This window comes from Lathyrus oleraceus, chromosome 2 (genome assembly GCF_024323335.1).
Source record: "Lathyrus oleraceus cultivar Zhongwan6 chromosome 2, CAAS_Psat_ZW6_1.0, whole genome shotgun sequence".
NCBI classification, from domain to species: domain Eukaryota; kingdom Viridiplantae; phylum Streptophyta; class Magnoliopsida; order Fabales; family Fabaceae; genus Lathyrus; species Lathyrus oleraceus.
In genome coordinates this window covers 211,501,218-211,521,702 of record NC_066580.1, presented here as the reverse complement: position 1 = coordinate 211,521,702, position 20,485 = coordinate 211,501,218, and positions in this window count along the sequence as shown.

Here is a 20,485-nt window from a genome sequence, read left to right as displayed (position 1 = left end):
TGAGTGTGTTTGTTGCATTCATGCATTCATGCATTCATCTGCATCCATATCATCAGAAAGAAAGAAAATTTTCAAGGAACTCAAAGGAGTTTATTTGCAAAAATTTTCAAAACATGAAAAAACCGGGAAAAATTTTTCACCTGATATATCTGATGAGATATTCTCATATATGATCAAAATGCTAAATATTTCAAAGTTTGCAATTAAAACCCTCGAGTTCCTTTGAAATAAAAACAAGCATATGCATAAACACTTCATGCATCATTTGCATCAGCGGGTGTTTTGTTCCGGTCTCCCGTCCTGTGGTCTGACCCTGCGATCTTCATTTATTTTGAAGACGCACTTCGCCAGCATTATACCAGAGCCATCTCTACCAGATTGATGGATCATCCTGAGCAAGAGAATCGTGAACTCAGAGAGATATTTGCCAGACTTTGTACTGTTGATGGATTTATTCCTGGTTAACCGATCCCGGGCTGGCATTGGCTACTGTTCTGGGGCATGCAATGAGCAAGGTCTGTTCAAGAGTGGAGGATTCATCCATGACGATCAACCTGAAGAAGAGGATGCCGCTATCTTGAAAGAGGACGCAGAGGACTTGAACAATTTCATCATTCCTGGTGGTGTCTATCACAATTGGGTCACTGTGGGCTTTCCTACAGTTGTTCATAAGTCTTTGTAATAATCACTTTGTTTAAAAACCCTTCTCCCATGCCAAAAGGAGAAGTGATGGCATTGTTGGCAACATTTTGTGCAATGATATTTTCATTCAAATAAATTCATGTTAAAACATTTGTTTTTCCAATTGTTTTCCCTTTTCGCTTTTTGCATGAAATTGGTGATCACAAAAAACCTTAAAAAAAACAAGAATAAAAGCAATCTTTTCATCTGCATAACGATTGTCTTGTTTGTTTTTCAAAAAGCTTTTCATATCAAAATCTTTATGCAGGTTGTTTCTCAAACCCATTAAACATAATGATCGGACGTCATCTCCCAATTTTGAATTCCCTGTATTCAAAGCGGACGAAGACGATATTGAAGGGATTCCTGACGAGATTTCCCAACTTCTTGAGCAAGAAAAGAAGATCACTCAGCTGCATCTCGAGGATCAGCAGAACAGCCAACTGGGGCATTATCAAAAAAAAGAAGAAGAAGAAAAAAAAAGAAAAAAGAAAGAGGAGGGTGCAAAATCAAAAGAAATCAAAAGAAAGAAAAATCAAAAGCAAAATCAAAAGAAAAAAAAACAAAAGAAAGATAGCACCCTCAAAGTCCCAAGTTGGCTGATGCTGAATTCGATCGAAAAGAAGAGATCAACTGCCATGTGTCATGGTCAGTCATATCAGCAGAGAGTGAAAAAGCATTCAACAAGAAGGTCAAGCCTCGTGTGTTCCGAGGGACCTTGTGCTCAAGAAAGTCTTGTCTTTCGTGCCCGATTCCAGGGGCAAGTGAACTCCAAGCTATGAAAGTCCATATGTTTTCAAAAGAGCCTCTTCAGGCAGTGCTTTGACACTTACAGCAATGGATGAAGAAGTTCACTCGTCCTGTGAATTCCGATGCAGTCAAGAAATACTTCGCCTAAAAAAAAGAAAAAAAAAGCAAAAGCTCGCTAAGTCGAACACCCCAAAGGGCGACTTAGGCAAAAAGGAGCGTCTCGGTGGATTGAAAACCCGAAAGGGCGATCCAGGCAAAAGTTAGAGACATTGAAAAAAAAAGAGAATTTGCATCCCGCTAGATTGAACACCTCACACTGGGGCAATCTAGGCAAAAATTAGGGATTTGGCAAGTAACTGCATCTTGACAAGACTGTGCTGTACATCTGTCATCCGTCAGGGATTCTCGATCCGTCGTCGACTGAAGCTTTGAATACATCGAAAATTCAGAATGGTAGAGGAAAGGTCATTATGTTCAATGTAGCCCTCCCCATTATATATCACCGATTTCAAACTTGTACAGATCTATGGAGTCTCGCCCTTTGCAGACTACCATTCCATCACATCAATTTGAGCTTTTAGCCAATTGTTTGCACTCTTATTTGTTTTAACTCAACAAATGTTTTGCATGTTTTAAATGATAAAGTATCATTGTTTTCAAAATAAACAAATTTTTTCAAAATTTTTGTTCTTAAACAAAGTGAACATTCACGATGATGGAAGGATACTTAGGAGACCCACGGTGCTCTCCCGGGGGTGGTATGATTACCAACAGGTAAGACAATTGTTCGTATCTCGAGCATGACTGTATCTTTGTCCTGCCGAACCTCGTATGGTTTCTCCTCAGTGATTTTGCCCGATGCAGTGTTGGTTGAAGTTGTTCATCTTCATGTTCCCGGCAGTACAGATTCTTCCTCCAAGTCCCTGTTAGCTCTATTGTGGGGCATCCCCAGTAGAGTGTTGTCTGAGCCTTATCGTGGGGCATCCCCAGCAAGTTTGCTGTTTCGGACATTATTGTGGGGCAGTTCCCCAAGCAGAGCGTTTACTGAAGACTTCAACTTTCGCCTCTCCAGCAGGCCAGTCTTCCTCTCCACCAGCATGGGTGTTTTTCTTTGAAGATTCAGTATCCGGAGGGTCGACATCCCCGTAATCCGGCATTCCCTCAGATAGATCCCTCAGCGGAGTTGTTTGCACGAGGAGCTTTGTCAATGCCTTTGTATTTCTCATCAGAGATCTGGTTGCCCCTTGGGGCCTGTGATTTTTCAGCGAGTTGTTGTGGCGCGTACGCCTGTATGTTGAGCTCTGTTCTCCAGTTGTGACTGACAATCCCTCCGGAAGCCTCTTGTGGCTCTTCCTCCCCTGCAGGATGAGGACTCTGGTTTTCCTTCCGGACGGTTGATTCCCGGACCTGTGTGTTGAGCATGTCTGTTTGTCAGCATTCATCATACATTCATCATGCATAATGCATACATGCATAATCATAGCATTTGGATACTCATGTTGCAGCTGTTGCCGTGTATCTGTTGACGGTTGCCTCCTGCTATTTGTTGATACAGAATCTCTCCAGTAGATTTTCCTCTAGCAGATATGGGTGTGTCTGATCTCTCCATGTAGAGTCTACCCCTTAAGCAGAAAGTGTCTACCATTTCCTTCTGCACTCCCCACTGAGATACATCCTCGTGGATGACGGTTGCTTCCGTTCCCTCCCTACACGGGATGGGTTTTCCCTATTGAGTTCTTTCCTCATTAGGATGAGTCTTGTTTCAGTCTGCCTTTTTGGATCGATCCTAAATGGCTACCCGTTGACTGTCTCTTGTGCTTCCCTGGGGCATAAATGAATAGTCGCTTACTAACCGGCACTCATTCATTTCACCCTCAGCGGAATTTTTGGCTTCTACCTACGAACCGGTAGCTGTAAGTCCTTTCTTTACGGTCTTCTACCCACTACCCGGTAGTTGCAAATCCTTTTTTCTCACTCTGTCTCTCAACAGATCGTTTGCTGGCCTCTACCTACGAACCGGTAGCTGTAAGTCCTTTCTTTACGGTCTTCTACCCACTACCCGGTAGTTGTAAGTCCTATCTTTGTGGTTTTCTACCCACAAGCTGGTAGTTGCAAAATCCCACTTTTTATCCCCTTGTTGGAGTTAACCCTTTGTGCTCATCCCGATGATGACTGGTAACTTTTCCATTGGCTTCTACCTACAAACCGGTAGTTGTAAGTCCTATCGTCGTGGTTTTTTACCCGCTAGCTGGTAGTTGTAAAATCCCACATTCTCCCCTTGGTGGAGTTAATCCTTTGTGCCCATCCCGATGATGACTGGTTACTTTTGTTGGCTTCTACCTACGACCCGGTAGTTGTAAGTCCTATCTTTGTGGTTTTCTACCCACTAGCTGGTAGTTGTAAAATCCCACGTTCTCCCCTTGTTGGAGTTAACCCTTTGTGCTCATCCTATCGATGACTGGTTACTTTTCCGTGGTTTTCTGCCTACTAACTGGTAGATGTAATCCCCTCTTTACAGTTATCAGTATCCGGTTTGTGATATTGATATTCTTTCCCCTCTGGATACTTGCCTTGATCAAGCAGTATTGTCCCCAGTGGGTCTTCCCCTTCCTTTTGGATACTTGCTCCGAGTAAGCAACTTTATCCTCTTTTGATTGGTCATCTTTTGCATACCTAGTCTGGTACCCAGATGCCTTTCTTTTCGGTCGATTATTCATTTAACAACCTACAACCCGGTTATGGATAATCTTCCATGCGAGGTTGTTATCTACGTTTTGACGGCTATAGATAATATATCTCATGCACTCGTTGGTCAATCTTTCGATTGTTATCTCCAGCAGGGTAAGATTCGTATTCCTCGTGGAATCGAATGTCCATCCTTTAACAAGGTTGCCTTCGCTCTCTTCAGGATGATGTCGGTCGATTATTCATTTAACAACCTACAACCCGGTTATGGATAATCTTCCATGCGAGTGTATTATCTACGTTTTGACGGCTATAGATAATATGTCTCATGTTTTTCCGGTATTCAGACCGAAGGAGTTTCCGACGATCAGGTCGATGTACTCATGGCACTCAGGCCAATTTTCCGGTATTCAGACCGAAGAAGTTTCCGACGATCAGGTCGATGTACTTATGGCATTCAAACCAATTCACGCTTTGGTCGGTCACCCGTTTCATACCTACAACCCGGTATCCATGGTGTTCCTTCCTGTTTGCTCGCTGTCGTGACCTTGATCCCCGAGTGGAGCGGGTTTCACGAAATATTTCTCCAGCAGAGTTCATCCCACCAGTGGATTGGACAGGTTTCAGTAGCAGGTCGATACCTGCATCCCCAGCTGAGTTGATTCTACTCGTGAACTGTGTGGGTCGTCCCCGGCGGAGTAGCGGTTATTCCCCAAAGCATAGCCTATTCTATCTGAGGTTTGTATGAGCCTTATCCCCAGAGAATTGCCTGTTTTAGCTTCCCCAGCGGAGTTTTTTATTTCCCCAAGCGGAATTTGTGTGGATCGATTGGGCTATTCCCCAGCAGTTTACCGTTGCTTTCCCCTAGCAGAGTTGCTTTTACTCCCCAGCGAGTTGCCTTGTCTTCCCCTAGTGGATTCGTATAGTTGGTTCCCCAGCAGTTGCCTTGTCCTACTCCCCCAGCGGATTTGTATTGAAGATTCCTCAACACAGTCGTCCTGTGCATTTCTCCCGCAGAGTTCTTATCATATTGCATTGCATATAGTGATCATTGCATCCTCAAACTGCGTAGCATTTCCATCCCATATGGAGCATTACGCCATAGAAAAATTCAAACATATGCATTCATGTGTTCGAAACCCCCCATCAGACCGCATCCCCGACAGAGGCGGATCATCTTTATTCAACGTCAACACCAGATCTGCTACAGTTGCTTCGACAGTATTCAGAATTGATTATCCCCACAGAGGTTTATTTCCTCACCCGATGGTGATAGAGGTTTATTTCCTCACCCGATGGTGACAGAAAGCTTGTTTCTCCCCAGTGAGACCCCCAGCAAGTGTTCAGCCTTGCCTCAACATGTCCCAGATACTGTTCATGTGATACCAGTAAGTGTCATGTCAGTACCCACGTGTGTTTCTTTTGGTGTCGGTAAACGCCATTGTTTCGGTGTCGGTAAACATCGAGTTTCACCCAGTCATCGGTAAATGTCTGGTCGTTTTTTGGTGTCGGTAAACGCCATTGTTTCGGTGTCGGTAAACATCGAGTCTCACCCCAGTCATCGGTAAATGTCTGGTCTTTTTTGGTGTCGGTAAACGCCATTGTTTCGATGTCGGTAAACATCGAGTTCCTTCAGTCATCGGTAAATGTCTGATAAATCCCCAGCTAGAAATCCCCAGTAGAGTCATCTGTAAATGTCCTACCCGGTTTTCAGTTGCAAATATGTGTTTGTCTTTCCCCAATAAATTTCTCATCCCAGTCATCGGTAAATGTCTGGTCATTCTTTTTGATGTCGGTAAACATCATCTTTCGGTGTCGGTAAACATCATGTCTCATCCCAGTCATCGGTAAATGTCTGGTCATCCTTTTTGATGTCGGTAAACATCATCTTTCGATGTCGGTAAACATCGAGTCTCACCCAGTCATCGGTAAATGTCTGGTTATTCTTTGTTCTCTCGTTAATAAAATCAGAATCCCCAGAAGTCGTCGGTAAACGTCTTGTCTGGTATCACAACAAAGATTTTGTTCCTCCCCAAGCGGAGATGCCATCGGTAAATGGCCCAGTTTTCTTCGATATCGGTAAATATCGAATTCCCAGTTGCAGCAGCCATCGATAAATGGTCTTGCTAGACTTGACATCGGTAAATGTCAAGTTTCTTTGAAGCCACCATCGGTAAATGGTCTTGCTTCTTTTCTACATCCAATTATTTCCCAGCAGCCATCGGTAAATGGTCTTGCTGAAGTTGATATCGGTAAATATCAAGGTTTAACCATCGGTAAATGGTTTTGTTTTTCAGAAATTTGTGTCCCAGCGGCCATCGGTAAATGGTCGTGCTGAATTTGATATCGGTAAATATCAAGGTCCCAGTTTTAACCATGGGTAAATGGTTTTGGTTTTTTCAGAAGTTTGTTTTCCCCAGCCGCTATCGGTAAATGGTCTCGCTGAAGTTGATATCGGTAAATATCAAGTCTCCAGTTTCCAACCATCGGTAAATGGTTTTGTTGTTCTGAAGCTGTCATGCAGTTTGTCATCGGTAAATGACGCGGTTCTTCTTGTATTATATCCAGTCGGTGCAAATTTCTACGGTTCTTTTGTATTCAATCCCTGTTTACCCTGAAAGTCTGACAGCCATTGCTATCATCCGTTCGGGTTCCCAGCTGATTGAATAGGGGCAGCTGTAGCACCTCAAATTTGCACCTATCATTGTACATGCTATCTCATATTAGGTCATAGCATATCATGGTTCATTTGCATAGCATTGCATTGTCCCCAGTTGCCTCAAGAGCAAGCAAGTCAAGAATTAGGTCAAACTGATCAGGAGATTAGTCAACCAAGCAAGCAAGGTTGTTTCTCAAGGAGCCAAGGCCCTAGGGTTTGTCCATCAAGTTCACATGACTTGGGGGTTCATTTGAAGTGTTTAAGTCAAAGGTTGGATGTTCAGAAGCCATCAGTTCATGCACAGACAGTCAAAAACCCCAGAAAGTCAAAGTTGGTCAACTGTGGTTGATTTTATGGTTTTGATGGATGGAAATGGTTGAGAGAGAGCTTATTCATGTCCCAATAGGGCTCATATATCATGGCAATCAACATCATCGAAGAATTTGAAGCCAATCAGAAAATTTCCAAAAATAGAAAGTGGACCTGTAATTTTAACTGCCAAAAATGGAAACTTCTTGATCCTCAACTTGCATCATGATACAAGCTCCAAATGAATTTTTGCCCAACATGAAAGTTGAAGATCTTGTTCTCCCATTTTCAAAAAGTCCAAGAACTCTCAAATCCCATGTATGGTTGTCAAGATATGATCAATTCATTTTCACAAAATCATGAACTTCAACAAGCCATATCTCATGATTCCTTTGGCCAAATTTGATGGGGTTTTTCCTACAAACCACATTTTTCCTCCTCTTTCCAAAAATATAAACATCATGTACCAAAACCTTGCCAATCAAAATGGCATTTTTTGACTTGTTTCATTTAAAATCCAAGTTTGACCAATGGTTGACTTTTTGAATTAAAGGTTTTCAGCATAATTGGCCATTTGGGACTTGTTCTAAATGTTATTTGCAAGAGGTTTGAGGCCCAATTTCGTGCAGGCCAGACCACACCTCCATGTGCAATGTTCAAATTAGCAATTTTGCAAATCTCATCATTTAAGCTAATCCTTCTTAGCACTTCTTAAACGAATGTTAAACAGACCACATATAAGCAATTTTCTGGCCATTTGTAACCCTAGCCACAGCCACACTCACCAGAATTCTCTCTTCTCTCTCAATTTGCATTTTCACCAAAACTGAATTTCTGAACAAAACTCCATAACACTCGAGCATCCTTGGTTTGTTTCATCACTTGGCCAACATTTGGAGGGATTTTGGAGCATCAAACATCAGCTGGAATAGCATTTCGAGCACTGTTTCATCCAAAGCTCTCTCATGGCAGATTAGGGTTCAAGCTATCTCGTGCAATCTTGAGCTGAAAGAGCTTCATCATCCATCATTCCAAAGCCTAAAGCACATCTGTTTCGAGCTTTGAAGGCCAAATAACCACTGCTACTCAACTGTGCTTCAATCTTGGTAACATTTCGAATCTCATCATTTGCCAAACTATACTATGCTTAGGATAGGTCTTTGTATGCTCATTCCATTGCAACTTGTATCATTTGAAATGATTAACCATGCTAGGAGAAATCTGAGTTTAAAGCTTGTTGGACATTTTGGTTTTGCACGATTTCCTGTTGGTTAACTCGATTTAATGTTAATGCTTGATGGATTTATGCTGCCTGATGTTTGCTGACGCCATTGCCATGCTTAATTTCTTGTTCTGGGCATTTTAATTTTCATGATTGAATGATAGTGATGAAGCTTTGCTGTTGTGTTTAAACCCTAGCTCTGCCCAGAATTTTCCATGAATCGTGTTTGGGATTATTGTTTGTTTGATGTTGCATGAACATTGTTGTATTACTGCTATGCTGTTTGCCATGAGTCTCAACTGATGATGATTGCATGAAAATGAAATGCTGCTGTTGCATAAACCCTAGGTTGCATGAACCCTGTTGGTCGTTGCCCAGAAATCATGAATGCTATTGGCTGTTGGTTTGAATTTGCTGCATGAGTACTGTTTCGTTAAGCCACTAACCAATCACAACATTTTATTTCGTGGCCTGAAACTCTGCGTTTTGATAAGTGGATGTGTTAATCACGAAAATGCCACTCAGTCAACCATGTTTGACCTTCCTTTCATGTCCTTTGTTCACTTTGTTCCAAATTATTCATCAATCTTCTAAAATTCATTTCTCATTCAATTTAAATCCAAAAATCATGAAATATTTTCCATCATCTTCACATGAATGTCTATTATTTAATCATGATTTTTGCTGAATTTTTGGTTGGCTGGATTTTAAATGGCTTTAGGGTTTTTAACATGTATGCTCATTTGACACCTTTTGCCATTCCTTTTGTGAAATGATGATGATGTATCCAATGCCCCTGAAATTTTTTGTGGTGAAACTAGACTCATTCATCTTTGTTTTGATGTAGAATTTGTGCATTTATCATTTGTGGTTCGCTAGATATGAATTTTTGAAGTAGGGTGTGACAACTTGTGTCACACCAATGTTGTTCATTTTCATGATTTTGGTTGACATGCTTCCTGGCCTTCAAATAACTTGAATTTTTGCATGAATCATCTCTTATGTGTCTAGTTTGTGTATGAATTTTCTTGGATTTTATGATGCCATTTCCCATTTGTTTGTGAATTTTCTTCCCTGCCTAGTCAAATGTTGACTTTTTGTGCTACACATTGCCATTTCATTTGGGAAATTCTCATATCTTATTATATGATCATGAAATTGCATATGTGCATACTAGACATCTTGAGCTTTGCATTGGTGTTAATCCCATCCATTTCTCATCTGTTTTCATTTTGTTATGATTTTTTGAAGTTGACCCATGATTGTTGACCTTCTTTGTGCTTACTTGAAACTTGTTTGACTTCCTGATTTTATTTGACTATCTTCCCATGATCCAATTGAGCTGAAATTTCATATGCATATTATGTTATGGATTGTGATTGAGTATGAATTATTTCATAATTTTTGGAAATGTTTATGTTTGAGTTTGAGCTTGGTCTTGCTGTTGACCTTTTGTGTGCTTTCATTTGCCATGCCTTGCCTTCTTTGGTCTATAAAATGATAATGAGGCATGATATGAGTTTGAATCCAATTGTGATTGCTTCTTAAATGTTTGAACTTGATTATGGTTGATTTTCCTTTGCTGTTTTGACTTTTTTTATTTGTCTTTGACCCTAGGCTTGTCCTAGGGGTCTCCTGGCTTATGTTTGAGCTCATTGTTTCAGGTTAAGCACCAATGCTTCAAAGATCATACAAATGTGATTGAGTGTGGTTACATATCATATGCTAACCTTTGTTTTGTAGGTTTGACTCATGTGTTTGAATCTTGTGCTTTGCACAATTGATCATCTGTTTTGTCTGTGGATTCAATTCCTTTTGCTTTGACTTGTGAAATGTTTACTGATAAGTTTGACTCTTTCAGGTACCCTTAGTTGCTTAAATTCTCTGAACTTGCTTTGCTTTGCTTTTTAGCAACTTGCTTGAGGTATAATCTCTTTTACTTCATGTAGTCTGGAGACCCGGCCTGTTATTTGGCCGGGCAAACTGTCTGAAGTCCTCCTTAAGAGGCAATGCTTGTGTGTGTTTAAAATTGTCCCAAGCAGGAAAAGTCCTTCAAGTAAGGCAATTGGTAGATCAAAGGGATAAGTAGCCTATCCCCTACTATTCAGTGAGTCTTCTCCTTGCTCCCATCACATGGTTGTAGCATTGAGATCAAAACCCAAGATCTATCGAGTCAATAATGTGGAGAGAGCTCCATCTTTCTGAGCTCCCACACTTTCTGATATGCTCTCCCTGATCAGGGATAAGAGCAATGAGGCACACCCCTCATCTCCTTTCATCTGCTTCACCTTAGCCTCTCAATGGCAAGGTTAAGAGCAATCTTTGACCCTATTCCAGTTGGCCTCAGTGCCTAACCCTTGTGTGAGCCCCTTGTGTGCATATAGTGTATGCTACCTGTGCCTTTGTTTGTTTGACTTGCTTGCGTTCGCCCTCGTTGCGATCCTTTCTCTCGCCCTCGTTGCGATCGAGACTTTCCCTTTCTCTTGCCCTAGTTGCAATCGAGACCTTTGTCCCTCCGTAGCCGAACTACGGCAACTCTGATTCTCATGTTCAGATGAGATACGTAGGCACGAGATGCGATGTCTTGTCGAGTTTGACTAACCACTAACACTAATTCTCTTCTCTCGCCCTCGTTGCGATTGAGACCTTCCCTTTCTCTTGCCCTAGTTGCAATCGAGACCCTTGCTTCCTGTGCAAGCCGTGTCTAGGATAGGTTGGCCCTCGTGCCATTTAGTTAGAAACCTTAACTTAGGGTTGACTTTGCATGACAACATCTAGGCTCGAGTCGTAGTCTCCCTAGTGTTGTGTCTCCCTCTGTTATCTGGTTAGGCTAGATCCTTTGTCCCTGCGTAGGGGAACTACATCGCCCTGATCTTCATACCAGATGAAGTATGTAGGCAGGAGATTGAGCTGATCTCTCCGGGCGCCCTTTTTCTTTTCCAACCCTTTGTGTCTTAACCACCCTTGTGTGTGTTCTGGTTGGAGTCCGACATAAGTCCAGCGATTGGCAGTTGGTTTCCTGTGTGTGTTTAGGTTCGGATGCTGATGTAAGTCCAGTGATTGGCATTCGGGCTCCATGTTTGCCTGTGTTTGCTTTGCTTGTGTGTGTGTCAGCCGAGCTACGAATGCTCTGATTCTTCTCTCGTCCGAGAAGATACGTATGCATAGGATGCGATATCCTAGCGAGCATGTGTCGTTTCCCCAGTCCGAACTACTTCGACTCTGATGTCTATGCCTGATAGACTAAGTAGGCCCAGGATACGATGTCCTGCCGAGTCAGTTTCAGTCTGTTTTCTTTTGTCTCTTTCAGCCAGTGTGTGTGAGTTTGAGCAGTGTTTAGCAACCAATATTCCTTCCTTTTGTGCGTGGATCCCGTAGAGTACTACGGATGCGTAGGGGTGCTAATACCTTCCCTTCGCATAACCGACTCCCGAACCCATTCTCTTTGGTCGCGAGACCATGTTCTTTCCTAGGTTTACTTCGAGCGTTTCCTTTCCCTCTTTTGGGATAAATAACGCACGGTGGCGGCTCTGTTGTTTCTTTCTTTTCCCGCCGGTTTTTTCGCGTGATGCGACACTCGGCCCCGAAGAAAGGAGGAAACAGACTGTCCTTCAGATTGTTACCCATCGGACCTGGTCCACCGCCTGTGGCAACACCGAAACCACCCCCATTATTAACCACCACACCAGCAGTTGTCTTCTTTCCGAGATCTCCTCCATCCCTGGAACCACCAAGGCCGTGGTTGGAGACACCCTCTAAATTGATACCACTGTTGGCAGCTGAGGCCCGCTCGAGCTTCTCCACCTTATCAGCAAGCGCTTTTTGCCCCACGGCAAACCCTTGCATGACATTGATCATTTCGTTCATTTTCTCCTTCAGCTCGAGAATATCTGCATTGGGTAGATCCATCAGTCTGGATGTGTTGCGTCTAGTAGGATATCTGTGCGGACGTGCTGCGTGCAAAGGAATGATTCTACGTGCGCGAGCAATGATTCCTGAAACAATCAAGCACGTTAGAAACCGACACCTGCAAAATAGAAGACAAGTTATTATGATTCATGCAATGAATGCAATGTCTATCCATATGAGGACCACTATGTCTTTCGATCCTGGTTTCATCGAGACAGATAATAAGTTGACAGCAACATTTTGACATTAATCATCTGATTTGGCCATTCAGCGCAGAGATATATGATTTAGCAAAGATATTACCCAACCATGTGTGTGTGATGTGAGTGTGCACAGGAAGCAAATAAAGCTTGAAGACCGATCACTTAATAACCACTGTATATCAAAAGTGCACTACACGTGCAAGAGTCATACATCAGGCTGATACAAATTAGATACAATTCTCCAGAATCAGAAAGAAAGTACAAACAAGTGAATTCCGTCAACAGGCCTGACGGTAATCCAACACATGATAACAAAAGTCTACACCGAAGAAGGTCCAACAGAGGGCTCTGCATCATCGACCATCATGGTAAACTTCACAGCGAACTTAAGCTCAGTGTTCTCCTGCTGCAATCTTCCTATCTCCTTCTGGTGAATCTTCATCTGTCGGAAATAATGATCTCTCTCAGCAAGATAATGATCTCTCTCAGCAATACTCTTCACGTTCTCTTCTTCCTTGATCTTCAGCTTTGCTCCCCACTCGGCGATAAGGACTTTGACTCTGGCATCTCTCTGGGTCTTCACAAGGATCTGCCTCCCCTTCTCATCTTCAATATCCCTCAAGGCTCTAGCAAACTTCTCCTTAGTGATGTCGTGCTCCTTTGCAGATGACTCCAACGCTCGGCTGACCTTCCGATAATAAGCGGTGTCTATCTCAAAGCGTTTCACCTCAATGGCATGTCTCTTATCCTGATCTTCTATTCTCCCTTTGATCTCCTGATTAGCCATCTGAATCCTAGCAACCCTCATCTCCAATTCAGTCTTCTCTGCTTGCAGCTGATCTCTAGCCTTCTTCATCTCAAGGAACTCTTTCATGCTGACAGAAGAACATGGCCCCTCAATCAATGGACACCAAGGATCACCTCTAGGAAATGGCAAATGCGTGAGCTCAATCCTCTTCCTAAGCCAATCATTAAATGGAGGAAAAGACCTACTATTAACCTTTCCAAAAGGAACCCTGCCCTTCCTCTGAATGTTACGCCATGCCCCGGACACTTGCCTCAACTGTGACAGATTACCCTCAGCCGGGAAGTAGAAAGACTCCTGAATCTCACACTCGAGATGAGGAACCTCCATAGCAAACCCCATTTGTCTCCTGAGAAGCATCGGGTTGTAATTAATGCAACCCTGAACTCCTATAAGAGGCACATTGGGAAAGCTCCCACAACTGTAAATGAAGTTTCGTCCAGCCATACCATTGTGAGTCCAAGCTATGTCCTTGCCCCGCAAACCCATCAACCTGGTCGCCCAATTAACCGTAGGATCAAGAGAAACAAAAGCACCTCTGGAAGGTAGATATCCCATGAACCACTTGTGCAACAATTGAGCACAACATCTGATCAATCCCCCTCGCCGCTTCTCGTTCCGATTATGGACCGAGTAATAGACATCTCCAACCAGGGTAGGAACAGGATTCCTCTACATAAACACTCGGATGGCATTAATGTCCACAAAGTTCTTCTGATTAGGAAACAAGATGATACCATAGATGCTCACAGAAATCAAAGCACAAACGGCCCTCCAATTACCCACAACAGCATGCTCCTTGGCTTTAGCCTCCAAGAAACCCAAATGGAAACCGGGCAACTCTCCCTTCTCCTTCAAACCCCCTTTGGTCACCTCTGGGCTCAAATAAAGAGCACGAGAAATCTCAGCAATATCAGGTTCCCCCTTAGTGGCATAGAATGGAATCTGATCCCTGATCGGAAACCCCAGGATGCTGGCATAGTCCTCCATCAAAGGCCCCAACAGATAATCCGGGAAAACAAAGCACCTCAAGCCCGGGTCATAAAACTGGAGAAAAGTGTGGATGGCACTCTTATCTCTATTAGTAAGCCTGAAAACCAACTTCAGAATACCACCGTATCCCTCACGGAACATCCCCACATGGTCAGGTGTAATCAATGCTATCATATCCTTCAACACATCAATCTCTAGATTGAAGAAACTGTAGACGACGTCATCTTTCAAGTCGGGCCTCATGTCTGAAACAAAGGAGTCTCTCAACCAGGATCTCGATCAAGAATGTCCCCTGCATATGGATAAACATGAGTTAGATGCAGATAAATGCAAAATGTGAATGATGCTGATGTATGAATGCAATGCACTGTGCCATCCTCCAAGTCATCTGAACATCCACTGCACTGAATTACAGCCTCTGAACTAATCACAACCATCTGAGGTACTGAGTAACCGTAAATCCAACTCAGGGTTCCGAAATAAACGGAACGGAGGATATATCATCATTATCACCAGAAAGTCCTCTGAACAGATAACCAACAGATCCTCTGAACCAGCCCAGGGAATCCTGAAATAAACGGATCCCCACTGATAAATACCACGGACAGAACTCCGGCGTCTCAGAAATAAATCCATAAATCCGACTTATAAATAAGACTCTGATCAATAACTGAACCATTAGTCACCATCAAAGTCACCATCAGAACATGCATCTGTAGGAATCAACCCTTCCCTCACAGGTAAATTCTAATCAGGTCATCCTAAGGCGGATAATGGTCTCGACAATCGGGTAAAGATACTCAACGGGTTTGCCCTTTCGGGTGTGCCGTTGCAGCTCTCTTAAGATCATCTAAACCAAAGATCCGGGAAAGATCGGTCACCGAAGTCAACAGCCCTAAAGAGATAACCCAACCAAAGTGGAATACTCCACAAAGGAAGAGCTCACTCAGAAGAACCTCATCCGGCTTGTGGTATGTCACGTTGCAACAACATGCTGATCCAACATGTGAGGAAATGTGAGACCACACTAATCCTAGGTGTATACTCGGGCCTGGGTTTTAGCCCCACTCAGAACACCCACCCCCAAGTCAGAGGAACCAAACCTGTCCAGAATCAGCACAATGATAATATGATGCATGCAAACATATATGCAAATATATACACAACATAATAATCATAAATGCAATAAATAGAGCTGCACAAGCAACCTAAACTATCCTAGAGAGCGCTAGGAGAGACTCGCTTAGGGAAGATGGACCAGCAGAAGGTCAACTTCTAATAATCCCCAGCAGAGTCTCCAGTTGTCGCAACGCGAGAAACAACCGGCGGGAAAAAGACACAAACAGAGCTGCCACCATGCGTTATTTATCCCAAAGGAGGGAAAGGAAACGCTCGAAGTAAACCTGGAAAGGAAATGGTCTTACGACCGGAGATTACAGGGTACGGGAGTCGATTACGCAAGGGGAATGTATTAGCACCCCTCACGTCCGTCGTACTCGACTGGATCCACGCCCAAAAGAATAGAATAAGGTTGCTAAATAACTGCTCAAAGAATGCACACACACTGGAATCAAACACAGATGCTAGAAGGAGGAAGGTGACTCGGCAGGATGTCGCATCCTGGGCCTACGTAGTTTGTCAGAAACAAACATCAGAGTCGACGTAGTTCGGGGAAATGGGAACGGGCTCGATAGGATATCGCATCCTATGCCTACGTATCTCATCTGGAATGAGAATCAGAGCTACCGTAGTTCGGCTAACGCATGCCGAAACAAACACAACCCAAAGACGCTGAGACATCAGAGTAAACACACAAATGGAAACAGACTGCCAATGGCTAGCCTTACGTCCAACTCCAAACAAAAGAAACACAAACAGGAAACTGAATGCCAATGGCTAGACTTACATCAGACTCCACACACACAACAAAGCAGAATGGTTGAAAAAGAAGAATGGCAAACACACAGACTAACAGGAAAAGGGTGCCCGGAGAGATCTCGCACGATCTCCTTCCTACGTACCTCATCTGGTATGAGGATCAGGGCAACATAATTCCCCTTAACAGGGGAGAAACTTTCTCCTAAACCAGAGACCGGGAAATAACAACTAAAAGGGAGACTGACTCGAGCCTAAAAGTTGTCATGCAATCCACAATAGTCCTAGGTTGAGGTTTCTGACCAAACCTAACTCGCACAGGAAGCAAGTTGAAACAGCAAATAAACAGCGAATAAGCAATCACAAGAGCAAGCACACACACTATATGCAAACAAGTGGCTCATACAAGGCTGGGCTTTAGTCAAGGGGTCAAATCAACCTCGACAAACAAGCCAACTGGAAAGGGTGTTTTGAGCTCTTAACCCTAACATTGAGAGTTAGGGTGAAGCAGATGAAATGGAGATGAGGGTTATGCTTCATAGCTCTTATCCCTGGCCTGGGAGAGCTTGAATCAATAGAATGTGTGGGAGTCCAGAATGAAGGGACTCTATTCCACATGACTGACACAACAAGATTTTGGGTTTTTATCCAAAGTGCATCAACACATGGTGTGAGCAAGATGAAAGACACAACTGAATAGCAGGGGATGGATTGCACATCCCTTTTATCTGCCAATGCCTCTTCACTTAGGAGGTCTTTATATGTACAAGGCACAAAGATAAACAAACACAAACATTGCCTCTTAAGGAGGGCTTCAGACAGGTGCCTGCCAAAGTAACATGATAGGTCTTCCAGACTACATGAAGTCAGAGGTCATTACCTAGGTGGTATGCCAACCACAAGCAAAGCAAAGTTCAAATGAACTTAAAGCAACTTAGGTACCTGTGTAAACAACCAAATAATCAGTACAGTGCTTAGATAAACAGACAATGGTTAATAGATCTCAACAGATAGACAATCCAATATGCACTATGAGTAAGCCATAAGGCAAACACTCAAGTGAACTATCATCAAAGCCTACAAAACAGACAAGTGTTAGCCAACAATAACAAATGACCAAACTCAAATGAAGAAGCAACATCAATCATGGAGATGCACTTGAACCTGAAATTCACAACTCAAATGTAAGTCCAAACCACTAGGTCAAAGCCTAGGGTCAAAGGTGGATCAAAAAGCCAAATCAGGGGCTAATATTCAGCACAATGCAACTTCAAACACATATTAACATGTCCTAAAAAGGACCAGAATAAAATCATCAAGCAAGTCCATGTAATAAGCAAGGGAAGTCAAAGACAATTTCAAAGCTCACATTTGGACATTGAGAATGAAAATTCCAAATCAAAACAGAAATGATTCAAATAATTCTAGAAACATTCATGAGCATTCAACACATCTAATACAATCATCATACAAAAAATCAGAAGCATCCAAGGTCATTTGATATGGAAATGAAATTGCACAAGTTGATCAACCAAATGTGTGACACAAATTGTCACACCATACCAACATGTGCATAAAACATAAATGGACAATGATAAAAATACCAAACCAAGCCTAAAACATCCATCAACATGTTAGGAATCATCAAGCAAAATTTCATGGCATTTAGTTTAAAATCAAGCATTTCACAATGGAAAGAATGGAGCAAGGTCACAAATGTCCACATGATCACAAAGTCTAGCACAATCCAAAATCCAGCCATGCACAACTTCAAAATTTAACATCATAAAATTCTAGACATTTTAAGGATCAAGTAGCAAAAAACCAGGGATTATTTGGATCATTTTTCAATTTGTTATGGATTTTTGAAGTTGGCTAAAAAATTTGAAATGAAAATGAAGCATAGCATGAGATATGGAGGGAAATGGCATAATGTGAATGTATTTGAAAAAAATGATTTCGCCAGGACTCGAACCATGTCTTTCAAATGAAGCGCGCGCCAACACAAAACGACGCCGTTTTACTAAAAAACCCTAGCGAACCAGATGGACGCTAAGACGGACGCTAGGCCGTCGCTAACCTGGAAAACATCGTCTTCCTCGTGAAGACGATGATGAACAGTATGATCTTCATACAAAAATTTCCAGAATTTTCCAGAATTCATCAAAAATTATATCAAAACAAAGCTCATGCAATGTACATCAAGGATCAACTCATAACTAAGCTTAATTCAACATGAATAGAGAGAATTGAGCAAAAGAAGTTTGGTGCACAAAACTTTATTCACACATATCTCATGCTATAGTGCATCATTTTTCATGAAATTTTCACCAGAATCATCAGCAACACAAGATCTACATGAACATGTGCATAAAACAGAGAATTAAAAGGATCGAAAATGTGACCTCTTGAAGAACAGCTCTTGAAAACGCACGATCTAAGGCCTTGCAATGATCCAAATCTAATCCAGAATACTTGTAATGATGTTTGATGAAGAAATTGAAGCTTGGAAACGTGTAGATCTAGCTCAATTCTCACTTGCCATGGTTATGTTCTTGAACTTCAATTACACAATTTCCACACGAATTCCATAATCCAAGGCTTAATTTGCACTTAATTCACACCAGAGAACCAGAATATGAAATAAAATTGCAAGGTTCTTTGAAGATTTTTGAATTTTTGATTAGAAGAAAATTTTGGAGGGAGAGAGAATTTTGAGATCTAGATCTTGAATTCCCCAAATTCTGTTATGATTTTGAATATATACTCTTCACTAATCACATACTAATTGAAATTAAGCATGGTTTAGTTGTGATTAATCAAGATAAGGTGTATGGCAAAAAATGACAAATTGGAGGGTGTGTGAAGCATGCATACGTGAACAGTAACCATTGCCAACTCAAATGTACTTAAAATCATTTTTCAAACACATTGACAATGGTAAAAAGTTCATGTAATGCACCATTTTTAAATTTTGCAATTTCCCTCAAAATGGGCATGGATATGCAAATGATCATGCGATAACATTTTATGCAATGTGATGATTGATTTGGAAACTTCATGACATGAGAAGCATTATGCAAAAATAACCACCAAATTTGGAGTTATGAATCAAAAGTTATGCCCTTTTGAAGTTCCATGCATCCTTGGCAATGATTTGATCATATCTCCTCAACCATTCATCAGATGCTCATGATCTTAGACTTTTTGGAAATGGAAGAGAGAGATCTTCAACTTTCATGTCGGACAAAATTTCATTTGAAGCTTCTTTGATGATGCAAGATCAAGTTGGATTTGAACCAAAAACTTTCCATTTTTGGAAACTTTCAATTATAGGTCACTTTCCATTTTTGGAAAGTTTTGATCTGACCTCAAATTCTTCAAGATATGTATTTGACATGATTAATAAGCCTCTTTTGAACATGAATGAGATGTTGAAACTCATTTCTCCACCTCCTAGCCCTCAGTTGACTTTCTGTTGACTTTCTAGTTGACAGATGACTTGGAAATGCTCTTATCAACCTGAGCCTTAACCACTGGAGGAATTGGCTCCAAAATGAACCCCTAGATCTTGTAAGCTTCACATAATAACCATATGATCTCCATCCAAGAAAATAACCTCATCTCCTTGAAAAACCCTGACTGGTAGAATGCAACTGATTAGGGTTGACCAGAGGTTAAAACCCTAATCCCAAAGAATCTGAGCATAAACAATGAGCCCTTGAGAAGGACATAACCATGATGATGATGATGTACCCTTGACAATAAGATAATGCTCAAAATCCTTAAAGGACCAAGAAACCCTAATTGAAGCACAAACCCACAGATGGCTAGTGATCAATCCATGAGACCCTCAGGCATGAATCTCTTAACCTCTCTATCTCTTAAGAAAGACTTTTAGAGGATGACTTGTTTGTTCTCACATGATATGCAACATGCAAATGTCTAATGTCCTAAAAAAAATGAAATGCAATATGCTAAGCTAGTCCCAAGAAAGGAGGGAAAATTTTGAGGTGTTACAACTGGTATCATGCAACATTTCTTGCCGTTGAAGCCTGAGTGTGTGCCTGTGAAGCAGAAGCTAGAAGAACTCATCCTGATATGGCAGTGGAGATTAAAGAAGAAGTTCAGAAGCAAATTGATATGAGGTTTCTGGTGACTTCTACATATCCTCAATGGATGGCCAATATTGTACCCGTGCCTAAGAAAGATGGAAAAGTCCGAATGTGTGTGGACTATCGAGACTTGAATAAAGCTAGTCCAAAAGATGATTTTCCTCTACCACATATTGATATGTTGGTAGATAATACAGCTAAATTCAATGTCTTCTCATTTATGGACGGATTTTCCGGTTATAACCAGATTAAAATTGCACCCGAGGATATGGAGAAGAC